Source organism: Chiloscyllium plagiosum, unplaced genomic scaffold, assembly GCF_037043375.1.
Source record: "Chiloscyllium plagiosum isolate Xiang-an unplaced genomic scaffold, Cpla_swu_hap1 HiC_scaffold_21, whole genome shotgun sequence".
Lineage (NCBI taxonomy): Eukaryota > Metazoa > Chordata > Chondrichthyes > Orectolobiformes > Hemiscylliidae > Chiloscyllium > Chiloscyllium plagiosum.
Window position 1 is genome coordinate 79,401,424 of NW_028270159.1, and position 14,804 is coordinate 79,416,227.

At 45.6% G+C, this 14,804-nt stretch overlaps 1 long non-coding RNA gene across 9 annotated transcripts in view; it reads left to right on the plus strand.

Moving 5' to 3' along the window:
* The window catches only part of LOC148146456 (uncharacterized), a 931,882-nt gene extending 917,348 nt beyond the window's left edge, over positions 1-14,534 (plus strand). For 7 of the 9 annotated variants that reach the window (XR_015760827.1, XR_015760831.1, XR_015760828.1 and 4 more), the window contains one exon: positions 13,803-14,534. This is a non-coding gene — a long non-coding RNA (uncharacterized LOC148146456). Of the gene's footprint in view, positions 1-7,007; positions 7,116-13,802 lie in introns of all 9 variants that reach the window. The other 2 variants (XR_015760830.1, XR_015760826.1) reach the window with 1 other exon arrangement.
* Positions 14,535-14,804: the final 270 nt, after the last annotated feature.

Sequence of the window (14,804 nt, forward strand, 5' to 3'; positions counted from 1 at the left end):
GTGCAATGGGAAGGATAGAAAGGGGGACGAGAGGAGGCAGAATGGCGTTTTGGATTAGGGATACCTTTATAGTTGTGCTCAGGGAGGATATTGGGAGTATTTCCAGTGAAGTTACTTGGATAGAATTGGGAAATAAGAAAGGGATGATCACCTTGTTGTGGTTGTCTGCTTGGGTTTCGTCTGGTTGCTCTGGTTTCCTCCCAAAGATGTGTAGGATGGGTGGGTTATCCAGGCTGAATTGCCCATAGTGTTCAGGGATGTGCTGGCCAGGTGGATTGCTCATTGGAATTGCAACGTTATAGGGGTAGGGTAGAAGGCTCTGATGTTCAGTGTGGATGTGATGGGCTGAATGGCCCGCTTCCACGCTGTCTGGATTCTCTGATAATTCTACTAGCTTTAAAATAGTTACAGAAAATAATAGACCAGATCTAATAGGTAGACTTCTAAATTGGACAATTTCGATGGCACAAGGTAAGTAAGAACTTGCAAAATTTGTTTGCGGGAGGTTATTTCCAGGGAAAGGGATGGCTGGACAAAAGAGTAACCAGGCAGAGAATAGCAACCCTCAAAAATCAGTAAGGCTGTCTATGGAACCGCAGGCGGTGGGAGAGATTCTGTAAGTATTTCACATCAGTTTTTACTGAAAAATGATATGGAAGCTAGAGAGTTTGGAGAAATAAATAGTGATAATTTGGCAATTGTTCATATTACAGTGGAGGAGCTACTGGATGTCTTAAAAAGCAGAAAGGTGGATAAATCCCAGGAATCTGAGCAGGCGTATCCCAGAACTTTGTGGGAAGCCAGGGAAGTGATTGCTGGGCCCCTCGCTGAGATATTTGTATCATCAATTGCCACAGACAAGGTGCTGGAAGATGGGTGCCATTATTTGAGAAAGTTAAAAATCACACACCAGGTTATAGTCAAACAGGTTTATTTGGAAGTGTGCTTCCATTTAAACCGTTTGGACTATAACCTGGTGTTGTGTGATTTCTAACTTTGTACACCCCAGTCCAACACTGGCATCTCCAAATCATTATTTGAGAAAGGTAGTAAGGAAAAGCCAGGGAACTATAGACCGGTGAGCCTGAAGTCAGTGGCAGGCAAGTTGTTGGAAGGGATTCTCAGGGACAGGATTTACATGTCATTGGAAAGGCAAGAAAAGATTAGGGATAGTCAGCATGGCTTTGTGCATGGAAGTCATTAACTTGGACTTGAGAAAGACACAAAGTTCCACATAACAGGCTGGTTAGCAAGTTCAACACCATAGAATACAGGCGGAACTAGCTATTTGGATACAAAATTGTTTGGAAGATCAAAGAGTCATAGATGTACAACACAGAAGCAGAGACCCTTCGGTCCAACCAGTACATGCTGACCAGATATCCCAACGCAATGTAGACCCACCTGCCTGCACCCGGCCCATATCCTTCCTATTCATATACCCAATAAGATGCCTTATAAATGTTGCATTCGTCCAACCTCCACCACTTCCTCTGGCAGCTCATTCCATACACGTACCACCCTCTGTGAAAACGTTGCCCCACAAGTCTCTTTAAAGTCTTTCCCCTCTCACCCTAAACCTATGCCCTCTAGTGCTGGGCTCCACCACCCCAGGGAAGAGACTTTGTCTATTTATCCTATCCATGCCCCTCATGATTTTATATACCTCTATAAACTCACCTCTCAGCTTCCGACGCTCCAGGGAAAATAGCCCCAGTCTATTCAAAATCTATTCAACCCCCAGCTATGCTGAAATCCTCCAATCCTGGTAACTTTCTTGTAAATCTTTTCTGAACCCTTTCAAGTTTCACAACATCCTTCCGATAGGAAGGAGACCAGATTTGTACGCAATATTCCAATAGTGGCCTCACCAATGCCCTGTACAGCCACAACATGACCTCCCAACTCCTGTACTTAATGTTCTAACCATATGCCGCCTTCACTATCCTATCTACCTGTGGCTACACTTTCAAGGAGCGATGAACCCGCACTCCAAGGTCTCTTTGTTCAGTAACACTCCTCAGGACCTTACCATTAAGTGTATAAGTCCTGCTAAGATTTGATTTCCCCAAATGCCACTCCTCAGCTCATTCACTCATCTGATCAAGATCCCGTTGTACTCTGAGGTGATTGTTTTCACTGTCCACTACATCTCCAACTTTGGTGTCATCTCACTAACTATGCCTGCTATGTTCACATCCAAGTCATTCATATAAATGACGAAAAGTAGTGGATCCAGCACCGACCCTTGTGGCACTCCACTGGTCACAGGCCTCCAGTCTGAAAAACAACCTTCCACCACCACCCTCTGTCTTCTGCCTTTGAGCGAGTTCTGGATCCCAATTGGCTAGTTCTCCCTGTATTCCATGAGCTCTAACCTTGCTGAGCAGTCAGTGTCTTGGTGGAGGGTGCTTTTAGGACTGGAAGCCTGTGGTGAGCAAAATGCTGTCAGGCTGGGTGTTGGGTCCATTGCTTTTTGTCATTTATATCAATGATTTCCATGTGAATATAGGAGCTATGGTTAGTAGGTTTACAGTAGACACCAAAATATGAGGTGCAGTGGACAGTAAAGTTACCTCAGAGTACAATGAGACTCCGATCAAATGGGCTGAGGAGTGGCAAATGAAGTTTAATTTTGATAAATGTGAGGTTCTGCATTTTGGAAAAGCAAATCAGGGCCGGACTTCTACACTTAATGGGAAGGTCCTGGGCAGTGTTGCTGAACTAAGAGATCTTGGAGTGCAGGTTCATAGTTCCTTGAAAGTGGAATCATAAGCAGGGTAGTGAAGAAGTGTTTAGTATTCTTGCCTTTATCGGTCAGTGCATTGAGTACAGGAGTTGTGATGTCATTTTGCGGCTGTACAGGACATTGATTCAGTCACTTCTGGAATTCTGCTTTCAGTCCTGGTCTCCCCACTATCGGAATGATATTGTGAAACTTGAAAGGATTCAGAAAAGATGTGCAAAGATGTTTCCAGGGTTGAGGGATTGAGCTATAGGGAGAGGCTGAATAGGCTGAGGCTGTTTTCACTGGAGAATCGGATGCTGAGGGGTGACCATAGAGGTTGATAAAATCGTGAGGGGCATGGATAAGGTAAACAGCTCGGGTCTTATTCCTGTTTAAGTGAGTCCAAAACTAGAAAGCACAGGCGTGAGGGAAAAGATTGAAAAGGGATATTAGGGGCAAAGTTTCAAGCTGAACGTGATACGTGTATGGAATAAGCTGCCAGAGAAAGTGTGGAGGCTGGTATAGTTCCAACATTTAAAAGGCATCTCATTGGATATGTGATTGGGAAAGGTTTAGAAGGTTATGGGCCAAGTACTGGCATATGGGACGAGATTAATTTAGGATATCTGGTCGGCATGGACAATTTGGACTGAAGGGTTTGTTTCTGTGTTGTCCATCTCTTCGACACTAATAAATTAAAATTAAGATGGGTTTCTCTTTTATGGAGCGTTAGCAGAAGGTCAGACAATTCTCCTTGGAGCTGAGAAGGTTAAGCAGTGATTTTGACCAGGAGTTGATTTGTTTCCAGGATATTTCATTTATAGAGAGACAGAGTGAGAAATTTTTAACGTCACAATTTTTAGTAACTACTTTCAGGTAACTGGCAAATAATGCAGGTTAACGATGTGAAGATTATTTTACTCACTAAGTTCTGAGCATCTGGAACAGTTTGAAAGACAGCTGAATGCAGATTCAGTAGCTATTGTCAAAACAAATTTGAAATTTAACTTTTTAAGGAAGGATTTGGAAGGCTATGTCCAAATGGGAGGTGAGTTGGAACTGACTGGCACTATCTCCAGAGGGAGAGAGTACAGCCCCAATGGGCTGAATAGCTCCCAGCCCCTGTGCTCTGTGATACTGCCTCATTCACTGTGAATGATGAAGCTCATCACAGGGCAGAGCCGTAGAGATGTACAGCATGAAAATACACCCTTTGGTTAAACTGGTCCATGCTGACCAGATATCCCAACCTAATCTAAGTCCCATTTGCCAGCACTTGGCACATACACCCTTCCTATTCATATACCCATCCAGATGCCAAATGGTATAATTGTACCAACATCCTCCACTTCCCGACAGAAGATTCCATACACGCACCAACCTCGGTGGGAAAAAAAATTGCCCCTCTGATCCATTTTAAATTCTTCCCCTCTCATCTTAAACCCATGCCCTCTCATTCTGGACTCCCCCACCCCAGGGAAACAACCTTGACTATTTTTCCTATCCATGCCCCTCATGATTTTATAAACCTCTGTGAGGTCACCCCTCAGCCTCTGATGCACCTGGGAGGATCCCACCACTCAGGTCACAATGGGGCCTGGCTGATTGACACAGCTTCAGACCAATAGGAGAGTTGGCGTGATCCTCCAGCCAATGGGAGTGAATGAGGGGTGGGTCCAGCAGGCCAACACATGACCATCAGCTTTGCAGGCGCAGTGTCACTGTGAGGGGGAACTGAATGTGAAGGAGTGGGAGAGACAGCAGAGACTGGGAGAGAGATGGAGGTGGTGTGGACTGGGAAGGTTGATAAACACTGTTTCAGTCTGCTAGACCTGAATTAGATACTCCGGGTAAATTGAAAGAACTGTGGATGCTGTAAATCACACACAACAACTGAAAGTACTGGAAAAGCTCAGCAGATCTGGCAGCATCTGTGAATTGAAATCTGTTCGCAATTTGGATTCGGTGACACATCCTCAGGAACTGATGCTACTGAGAAAAAATGTTGTTTTTTATGCAGAAGGGGTTAAGGAGTAAATATAGGGGGGGAATAGAGTCCAAAGAGAGAGATAAGAACAATTGGACAAAAAGAGTGGATAACGATCTGAGGGGGAGGGTGAATAGCTGTTTATGGGGACTGTTAGTGGCTAACCATAGGTAGTGTGTAATGCCAGGCTATGTAATAACAAGGCCTGGTGTGTGGAGTAAGGGGCAAAGACACTAGGACGTGGGAGAGTTCAGGACCTAAAATTATTGAATTTGATGTTGAAACCAGAGGATTGTAGGGTCCCCGACTGGGAGATGAGGTGTTGTTCTTCCAGCTTGTGGTGCTGGAAAAGCACAGCAGGTCAGGCAGCATCCAAGGAGCAGGAGAATTGACATATTGGGCATGTAAGCACTTCATCAGAAATGTGGGAGGTGGGAGAAGAGGGCTGAGAGATAAATAGGGAGGGGTGTTTGGGGTTGGGGGGGAAGGGAGCTACGAAGAGACTAGGTAGATGTAGATGGGGTAGTGGTGAGAGGGTGGAATGGATAATTGGGAAGGAAGATGGACAGGTGGGACAGTTCAGGAGGCCAGTGCCGAGTTGGAGGGTTGAATCTGTGATAAGGTGGGGGAGAGGAGATGAGGAAACCTTGATGCCGTGTGGTTGAAAGGTTCCAAGGTCGAGGATGAGGTGTTCTTCCTCCAGGCGTGGGGTGGCTTGGATTTGGGGGTGGAGGACACCCAGGACTTGCATGTCCTTGGCAGTGTGGCGGCGGAGGGGATGTAGCTGAAGTGGTCGGCCACAAGGTGGTGGGGTTGGTTGGTGCATGTGCCCCAGAAATATTCCCTGAAATATTCCACAAGTTGGGGTCCTGACTCCCCAGTGTAGAGGAGACCACGTTGAGAGCAAAGGACACAATAGTTGAGGTGTTTGGGTGGGCAGGGAATTCTCTGCTGGATGTGGGAGTATCCTTTGGTGCCTTGGATGGAGGTGAGGGGGAGTTGTGGGCACAGGTTTTACACTACTTGCAGTGGCAAGCGAAGGTGCTGGGTGTGGAGGATGGGTTCTGGGGAGCGTGGACCTAACGAGGAAGTCACAGAGGGAATGGTCTCTGTGGAATGCTGAAAGGGGAGGGGAGGGAAACATATCTCTAGTGGGGTCTGATTGTAGGTGGTGGAAATGGCAGAGGATGATGTGTTGTATTTGGGTGGAAGGTGAGGAGTGGGGGGATCCCATCCTTGTTGGGGTTGGAAGGGTGGGGTTCAAGGGCAGTGGTGTGGGAAGGGGAGGAGATACACTGGAGGGCATTGTTGACCACATGGGAGGGGAAATTGCAGTCCTTGAAATAGGAGGCCATTTGGTATGTTCTGGAGTGTTCTGCCAGCTTGTATCAAGCTTCACTGGAACACCGCAGTAAGCATGAGACAGAGATGTTGGACAGGGAACAGTCTTGTGTGTTAAAGTGACAGGCAACTTGAAGCTCCGGGACCTTTTTGCAGGCACAATGTAACTCCTCAGTCACCATTTCCACCACCGCCACTCAGATGCTACCAGGTTCCTGTCTCCTCCACTAACAGCTTTCCACCCTCCCACCAGATCGTTATTCACTCCTTTGTCTTTACAAATGTTCCTGTCTCTCTTTGCACTCTGTCCCCACCTATTATTTACTCTTTAACCCCTATCTCCTGTAGTCCAAAGATGTGCAGGTTCAGTGAATTGGCCCAGCTAAATTTCCCGTAGTGTTCAGGGATGTGCATTAGTCTGGGGAAATGGAGAGTAATAGGGAGGGGAATGGGTCTGGGTGAAATGAACTTCGGAAGGTGGGTGTGTAATTGTTGGGCCGAAGAGCCCGTTTCCACGCTATAGGGATTCTACTTTTCCCAGCTGTGTTCGGTTCTAATGAAGGGTCACAGAACCCGTGATGACCCTTGGTCTTTGCAGGAGGCAGAAAGGGGAGAGTGGGAGCAGAAACCGGATGAGATGTATCCATGTAGACTGGGAGGGTTTAGTCATACTCTGTGCAGGTTGTTAATCTGAATTAGAAAATCTTGGTCCCACATTTGCAGCAAAGGGGAAAACAGCTGTGGGCCTCAGGCAGTGAGAGGTCCTGGGTTATGGTCGCCATCTTTATTTGGGGCAAGGTACAGCAAGGCGCATGCACATGTCCTCTTTTTGGGGGGCGGGGTGATTTCAAGAGGAGTGTTTACACATCAAACACATTCCAAGAGAAGTGTTCGCCTTCACTATTCATCTTGCACTGATTGTGAGCTTTGTTTTGCGAATTCATTTTATAGGATATTAATTGAGAATAATTGAGACTGGGATCTCAAAAACAAGTTTCTACAGTCCACGGAGTCATCACGATCTGAATATCATTGGCATTTAACTGTGGAACGAGAAAGGTTTGTTCAGTCTGGGAAAATATCACCAATAGTTTTGTCAAGCAAAAAGCAGAAAGATGTTTAAGTTCATGGTCAGATCACCCTTTGGGTATGTGTTCAATTCTTGGCCCTGCAGCTGTGGAAGGAGATATTGGCCTGAGAGAGAGCACAGATTTATCCAAATGCCAGTTTTAGTCCCAGTCACCCATTTCATGATGTTAACCTGTAAACCCTCTACTTCCAATTCCCTGCAAGCTTCTCATTGAATTTCCTTGTGGACTCAAATTCCAGCACCATTTCAGGTGGAACATTCCAGATTCTGACAACTGTCTGTTCATCCAGAAACTGCTGAAGTCCATGTTGACTCTGGGGTTACAAAGGGCTGAACTGAAAGATGAGATGCTGTTCCTGAGCTCCCATTGAGATGCATTAGAACAGTACAGGAGGCTGAGGGCAGTGTAGGTATGAGCAGATATTGAAAATGACAAGGCTGTACTGAGAGTGCTGCTTGGCTCAATGAGAGTGTTTTGGAGTTGGGTGTAAACAGAGTGAGGTGAGACTGGGAGAAGGTGAAGCTGAAACTCAAGTTTAGTCCAGGCCGTTCAGTAATTCACGTGGTCCCAATGGGAACAGCCAATTTCTCAGTGATACCTGTGGAGTATTTAAGTTTTTAAAGTATGACATATCTGCTGAAGTGAAGATTTTTTTTATTATAATGTACATGTTTGAAGTGAAGGAAGGTTGCTCACTCATTTAAATTTTCTTAATGGGAGTAACGAGATGAATGTAGAGAGATGTTGTGATAGGGCACCTCAGACCCGTGGTGTGGTCCTCTTGTACAGTGTGGGAAATAAGGGACGCTTCCAGTGTCCCTGACGGCTATGTGTGCTGCAAGTGTGTTCATCTGCAGTTACTGGGAAACTGCTTTTCAGACCTGGAGCTGTGAGTGGACTCACTGCGGAGAATCTGAGAATGTTATGGACAGCATGTTTAGTGAGTTAGTCACACTGCAGGTGAGGGCTACACAAGCAGAAAGGGAATGGGTGACCATCAGATCAAGTAAAAGGCTCAGGAAGGGGGTGCACGAGTCCCCAGTGGTCATCCCCTTCTCATACAGATACTGTATCCCGCTTGGGATTCTGTAAGGGCGGGAATGGGTGGGGTAGCTTCTCGGGAAATCAGCACCAGTCAGGGTCATGCCACCACAGAGAGCTCCGCTGCACAGAGTGGGAGGAAAGAGAGGAAACACGGCTATAGTGACAGGGGATTCAATGCTCAGGGTTAGGGTGGGCACTGCTGTGACCACAGACATGAATCCAGGATGGTATGTTACCTCCATAAAGCTAGGATCCGCAATATCATGGGGCGGCTGCAGGACTTTCTGGAGCTGGAGTTAAACAGCCCGTAGTGGTGGAACACACAGATACCAACGACATCGCTAAACAGGGGGATGAGGGCCTGAAAGCTAGATATAGGGAGAGCAGAGATGCATTAAAATGTAGATCCTGAAATGTAATAAGGTCAGACTTACTCCCAGTGCCATGTGCTCGTGAGAGCAGGAATAAGAGGGTAGATCCGCTGGATATGTGGCTGGGGAAATGGTGTACCAGAGAAAGGTTTAGATTCTTCAGGCACTGGGACTGTTTCTGGGTGGGTCCTATACCAGCCTGACCGGTTACCCCTGGGCAGAGCTGAGACAAATCTGATGGGGGCTTTTGCAGTTCCATTGGTGAGGTTTTAACTAGTCTGGCAGGGGGTTGGGAACTAAAGTGTCGGCTTAGATGGGTCAGATTCAGGTCAGGGAATGGGAGGTAGAATATTAGTGATGTAGTCAGCAGCTCAGAAAGCCAAAGAAAAGGAGGATTAAACGAGGATTGAGTCCCTCTTCAGCCATCAGTCCTGCCATCTCAGAAATGTGAGTTAACAAAATATGGAGCTGTATACATGTCTATGACTCTATGTGCTTCAGCAAAATGGTGGAAATCTGCAATAAGAACATAAATTGCTGGACATCCTCAGCAAGTCTGTCAGCATCTGAAATGGTGACAGATGCAGGAAACATTGCAGCCTTGAAGAAGTGTTTAGATGATCACACCAAGATGTTACACTGAGTGCAAGAACGTGGGACTAGAATAAATAGGCGTTTGATGACCAGCATGGATACGATGGGGCTGGAAAATTGATGTTTCGGGTCAGGACTAGTCATCCGGACTGACAAACTGTCCTGACCCAAAGCATCAACTTTCCTGCCCCTCTGATGCTGCCTGACCTGCTGCACTTCCCCAGATCAACATTGTATAAACTCTGACTTCCAGCATCTGCAGCCCTTAACTATCTCCACCTCCCAGGACTCAGGCTGGTGACCCTCCTTTACTCTCTCTCAGTAACCAGGATAGCTCTCCTTGGGAAAGGGGAACAAAGGTACACACAGTACTCCAGGTGTGGTCTCGCCAAGGCCCTTCCAGAAAGGGATCCCTGCTCCGGTACTCGAATCCTCTCACTAGGAAGGTCACACATCATTTACATTCTCCACTGCTTCCCACTCCTACCTGCTTCTGAAAAGAGGGAATCTCAGAGAAACACGGAATAAAATGGGGTCAGAGTCTCTGGTATAAAACTGTTCATCACAATGCCCCCATCTTCTCCATACCGGTCATCAAGCACACATGCCTGGTGTGATCATCTAAACACTTCTTCCAGGCTGCAATGTTTCCTGCATCTGTCACCATTTCAGATGCTGCCAGACCTGCTGAGTATCTCCAGCACTTTTTGTTTTCTCTGTTGTAGAGTACTGAAAGGGGGAATTTGTAGTTGAGAAATTCACATTGAATTTCATGTTTAGTTTTGATAATTACTTGATCCGTGCCGATCTGGATATCATTGGCCTTTTCATCTGGAACGAAAGGTGTGCATTCTGCCTGTGGACGAATAGCACAAATGTCAGCGTGACTGGAAAAAGTACTGAGACAGCGAAGTCCATGTTAGCGTGGGGACTGTGGAGAGAAATTTCATTTGGTTTTTGAAAGTCTAAAAAATCATGGCACATTTCCCAGGAACAGTTAAGCCCCAGATTGGTTTTGTATGAGGACAATTTACCATGAAACCAGAAAGACAAAAGGATTCCTGCATCATGGAAAAAGCTGTGAAAATGGAATTGTTGTAACGGAGTTAATTATCGATCATGGATTGTAATCCATTGGTGTTGTCACGTCGGTTCCAGTGCCATGGGGAAACACTGGAAATGTGATGGATGCAGTGTAGGTTTCAGTTATGAAACTGGAAGGGTGCAGAAGAAATTTACAAGGATGATGCCAGATCTCAGGCGTCTGAGTTACAGGGAGAGGTTAGACAAGCGAGGACTTTTTTGTTTAGAGCAGAGGAAACCGAGGGGGAATACATTAACGATGTGTATAAGATCATGAGAGGCATAGGTAAGGTGAATGCACTCAGTCTTTTTCCCAGGGAATAAGGACTGAAGGGTATCAGTTTAAGGTTAGAGGAGAAAGACTAAAAGGGTACCCTGAGGGGCAACTGTTCTACACAGAGGGTGGTATGTATATGGAATGAACTGCCAGTGGAAGTCGTTGAGGCGGGTCTGTTAACAACATCTAAAGGGCATTTGGACAAATACATGGATAGGAAAGTTTCAGAAGCAGATGAGCTAAGTGCATGGAAATAGGGTTAGCGTGGATGGACATTCTGATCGGCATGGGCCAGTTTGGGCCAAAGTGCCTGTCTATGCTGTAGGATTCTATGACTAAGTGCATTTGCTATTTCTCCCCCTAACTCTGTTGGTATCTTGGGATGTATTCCATCAGGGCAAAGAGACTTGACTACCTTTAGCTCTATTAGGTTGCCCAGCTCTAACTCTTTCATGATAACGGTTATTTATAGGTCCTCACCTTCCTCAGTCTCCTTATTCATGCCAATTCCTGGCATGTTCTTCATATCCTCCACTGTGAAGTCTGACTGCTGTGTCCTCATATTCCTGAACCCTGCTGAGTAGGAATAAATAGGCACAGAACTCTGAGAGGTCTTCTTTGAGTCTTTATTGATGAGACATGGTAGTTACCTGGATATTTTACGTGCAAAATGCCTCCAGACAGCATCAGGTAACTCCCCGCCTGTCCGGTGTACGGCTCCCATTCTTCTACCTTTGTGGTTTGTGACTTTGAATAGAGACTATCTCTCCATGGCAACAGCAGTTTAAAAAGTCTAGTTCTGTTCAGCACTTTGTGGTTAAACCACATACCCCTCCCCCCACGCCCCTTTGGCTCCCTCAAGTGCCTGACAGGCGCTTCAGTTTCAGTGGGGCTGTCTATCAGGATTCTGATTTGGAGGAGCCGGGGTTGAGGTGGGATCAACAAAGTTAAAAACCACACAACACTAGGTTATAGTCCAACAGGTTTATTTGTAAATACAAGTTTTTGGAGTGTGCTGTGATTTTTAACTTGATCAGGATTATCTCTATGGTAACAGTTAAGTGCTTCAACAATTACAGAGGTCATATGTTCCCCAAACAATAGGTTCCCCTCCAGCAGTGTAAACTGCTATTCTGTCCCTGGAGATAGCTACTCATTACATTTTATCCCGAATCCCATCAAGCTTTCTGTTGATCTTTGAAGTTTTTCTAATCGCCTGGTTTCTCCTTGGTTTTTACCAATTTGTATGCCTTCTATTTCAATTTGACAGACTCCATTATTTCCTTACCCACCCACGGCAGATTACTCCTTTTCCTACAGTCCTTCATTTTCACTGATATATGTTTTCGCTGAGCAGTTTGAAAAATTCTTTGATATTCCTCCACTGTCTGTCAACTGTCCCACCCTAAAGTCTTTGCTTCCAGTCTATATTAGCCAAATCCTGCCTCATCCTATTGTCGTCTCCTTTGTTTAAGCACAGGATCTTGGGATTGGATTTAATCTTCCCGTTTTCCATCTGTGTTCTAAATTCAACCAGACTTCTCAAGTCTTTTATCAGATTACGTGGGGAGGCGGTGTTTTGGGTTTCATTGTCAGAGACCTTGGCTTTGTAGTAAAGTACAGGATAGATATTCACAACAGAGTATTCTGGACGGTGTGAATGTCTTACACAGTCGAAAACCATAAATCACTGTGTCCCCTCAGTGTAAAATTGCAAAATCATTATCTCCTACTCGCTTCCTCACTATCTAAGTTTGGAATGCTAATCCATCTGAGTATCCTGCATTTTCTGAAGGTGGTGATGTTTGGATTCAGCTTTCCAATTATTACCGTAAGAAGATAAGCACTGGGCACAGGAGAGTCAATGCAGCCCTTCGAACCATCTCCACCATTTAATACGGTGATGATTGAGCTCACCTTGCTCTCAGCTGGATTTTCCCGCCTGCGCGCTCTCACCCTTCAACTCATTGCAAATTAAACATCTGTATCTTTTCATTAAGTTTGCTCATTGCCCTGGCATCCACTGCATTTTGAATAGGGAATTCCACAAATTCAGAACACGTTGAGATAGGTACATTCTTCTTCATGAGAATAGAATAGAATTCCTATAGTGCAGAAACAGGGTATTCATCCATCGAGTCCACGCCAACCCTATAGTGAGCATCCCATTCAGACCCATCCATTCCCTGTAACCTTGCATTTCCTGTTGTTAATTGTCTAACTGGCACATGCGTGGACCCTGTAGGCAATTTAGCATGGCCAATCCATCAAACTTGCACATCTAAGGACTGTGGAAAGAAACCGGAACACCCAGAGAGAACCCACGCAGACATAGGGAGAATGTGTAAACTCCACACAGTTGTCTAAGGCTGGAATCAAACCCGGGTCTCTGACGCTGTGAGGCAGCAGTGCTAGCCACTGAGCCACCTCTCTTAAAATTTGCTGCCTCTTATTAACCTCCCCACCCCGCAATTGGCTGAATGTATATTCCTTACATCAGAAATCGAGTTTTCTAAGCGGATGTCTCAGTAAAACCCAGTGACAACCCACATGTCCTGTGTGTCTGAATGGGGATCGGATACACAACACCCTCCACCCCACACTTTTCATTCACTTTCCAGCAACAGGTCTCCAGAGGCTTCATGGGGACTATAACTCCCACAATCCCTGAGGCAGGGATCACATGTGTGCAGGGAAACCTGGTACTGTACATGTACAGAATGTGGATGGGTTTTGGAGCATGTGTTTTGGGTAACCAGCAGAAAGCATTCACACTGATTGGGTGGAGAAGGGGCACATCTGCTTATAGTATTCATCAGTTGGGGGGGGTGTGGGGTCAAAGTGCCATCACACTCACGTGGAACCAAGTTCCATCCCCAACTTGTTGTAATGCTGGGAATCGACATCTGAGAAACAAAGAAGGATCTGACCCATTCTCCCAGACTAAAGATTCCTCTTCTGTCCAGGATCTGCCACCTCCCTGTCTGTTTCCTTTTGTTTCATTCTGCTGTTACATTATTCACTTGCAGCAAATGAAGGGAAAGGAAGTGAACCCAGAAAGGGTGCAGAGTCTAACCAGGGACGGAAAGTGGTGGCATGGATCTGTTTATCAGTTACTCCATGAGAATGGGGAGGGTGTACATTAGGGGACAGCAGAGTCAGAATGGTGGGAGAGAGTAAGTGGGCTGGACGGTTACAGCTTTGGGGGAACAAAGGGGAAAAATATACCAGAGAAATTAGAATTATCTGTTCTGAATTTCTAATCTGTACATATTCCTTTATACAGGGTGCGAGATGGTGAAGATTTGCAGACTGGTGATTAAATTTAACAATATTTGAAGAACCAAAGATAGAGAATCACTGGGCCAAAATCCTGCAACCCTCTCCCTCCCAGCATTGTCGGTCTCTCTGCACCAAATGGACTGCGAGTGGTTCAAGACAGCAGCTCACTACCGTGTTCTCAAGGGTAACTAGAGATGAGGAATAAATGCTGGCTGAGTCAGTGATGCCCATATCCTGGAAATGGTCTCTATCTCTCGTTGCTGAACCCCGGTTGATGTTACTGCAGGATGATGAGGGATGCTGAGTACATCCTCCAGGAGGCAGCACAATCACATTACCCCTGCCTACACCCACACAGTAACACAGCAACATCACTGGAACAAAAGACAGTGAAGCCAAAGGAGGACTTCGATATAGTTCTTCGAGGTAAAGTCATGAAAGGGGATTGGAGCACAGCAGGAGCAGGAGACTGAGCTGGATGGTCAGCTGTTTCCCATTGAATGGTGGAGCAGGATTAAAAGGCTGAATGGCCTCCTGCTGCTATCTCCCAGGTATGTATGTAGTCATGAAACCCGGGTAGGAAGAAGTGAGCAGGGATTCTCCAGGAGATTGCACCTCCACAACAGTTTTCAGTGAGGGATGGTTTGATGGATTTTATTTAACATTTATCTTTAACACAAGGTTTGTACATTTTGGCTTTAAAATGTTGTAAAAGTTTTTTGCACAGCAAATAAAATTAAAGAAAATAAATTGAAATGTCTGAATATAACAGTTTTAAAACTTTCAACCTCCTGTAAAACAAAATCCTGTCTATTCCCAGACACCATCACTTTCCAGTTACTCAAACTCCAGGGAAATATTGCCTCCCTGTCTGAGGTTTGATTTAAAAGCTTTTCAGTTCTCGTTCAGTGAGCTGTGAAGCGTTCTTTTTCCCCATTTCTCTGACCCAGAAATGTGATCACAGCAACCTTCCCACCATCAAAATCATCATTACGCCATTTTGCTT